The sequence below is a fragment of the Orycteropus afer genome, unplaced genomic scaffold, assembly GCF_000298275.1.
Source record: "Orycteropus afer afer isolate SDZICR_OR568_19922 unplaced genomic scaffold, OryAfe1.0 scaffold00923, whole genome shotgun sequence".
Classification (NCBI taxonomy): Eukaryota; Metazoa; Chordata; class Mammalia; order Tubulidentata; family Orycteropodidae; genus Orycteropus; species Orycteropus afer.
Window position 1 is genome coordinate 474,791 of NW_006922510.1, and position 1,711 is coordinate 476,501.

The window sequence follows — 1,711 nt, forward strand, 5'->3', positions numbered from 1 at the left end:
TTCTACCAATCTTCTTTTTTTGACAAGAATGGTTAATTTATTCATATTTAATTACTGATACGGTAGGTTTTTTCTGTCATTTATCTGTTTCATATTTGTTATATAATGTTTATTACTTTTTTTTCTCATACTTATTTTATTTTATGTTAAAGGGATATTTTTAGTGCACCATTTAAATATCTTACTCTTTCTTTATTATATTTTAAAATTTATTTTCTTCATGATTGCCATGGGAGTTAGAATTAACATTCTAACATAAAATTATTCTGTTTGGATTAATATCAAGCTAATTTCAATACTGAACAAAATTTGCTTTAATATAGCTATTTGCATACTTCACTCATTTGGGGAGTTATGTGAATTACATCTTAAACATTATTAGTCCATCAGCACGGTTTTTATAATTATTGCTTTAGGCAGTTGTTTCCAAAACCAGATTAGTGAAGGAAGCATTACAAGCAAAAAGTACATTGATTATAACTTTAATATTTACGAATGTAGTTACCATTACCAGTTATTTTTATATCTTCACATGGATTTGAAATATTGTGTTCTTTTATTTCAGTCTGAAGGACTTCTTTTAATATTTCTTACAGTGCAGGTCTCTTAGTGAAAAATTCTCTCAGCTTTTCTTTATCCAGAATGTTTTAATTTCTCCTTAATTTTTGAAGAATAATTCTAATAGATATAGAATATGTTCTAGGCATTATTTTTATTTAGATACTTTGAGTATAACATCACATGCCTTCTAGTTTTGGAAGAAAGCAAAAATCCTCACAACTGGGCCAATAAGCAGCATTATGTTAAATGGAGAAAAGATTGAAGTGGTCAGATTTCATTTTACTTGGATCCATAATCAACATCCATGGAAGCAGCAGTCGAGAAATGAGGTGTCATTTTCTACCAGAAAAATCTGCTGCAAAAGATCTCTTCAAACTGTTGAAGAACAATCATTTCTCTTTGAAGACTACAGTTTGCCTAACCTTAGCCATGGTATTTTCAATTGTCTCATATGCATGTGAAAGCTGGACAATGAATAAGGAAGACCAAAGCAGAATTGATACTTTTGAATTGTGTTGGTGAAGAATACTAGAAATACCATGGACTTCCAACAGAATGATCAAATTTGTCTTAGACAAAGTGCCGCCAGAATGTTTCTTGAAAGCAGAATGGCCAGACATCATCTCACTTAAGTTGGTCATGTTATCAGAGGGACCACTGCCTGGAGAAAGATATCATGCTTGGTAAAGGGGAGGGTCAGCGAAAAAGGTGAAGGTTCTCAACAAGATGATTGACACAGTGGCTGCAACAATGGGTTGAGGTATAGCAAGGATTGTGTGGAAGGCTCATGCCTGGGCAGTGTTTCATTCTGTTGTACATAGGGTCACTATGAGACAGACCCAACTCGACAGCACCTAACAACAACATACTAGGCACAGACTATGAAGATTCTTTAATACTATGGAGTAAAATGAAATGAACTTCAAAAGATAAATATAACTTAATATGCATTCATATGTATCTAAAGTTAAAATAGCATCTAGTAAGAAATACAATATGCATTTTTAATTTAATATTCATGTATTTGTAAATATTAAATGTGACATATATGAGTATATTTGCAGAATAGAAAATATGGAAGGATAAGCTCAATAATATTAGTATTTATTACATATATTTATAGCTATTTCCTTGTTCTTTTGCTTTTTTT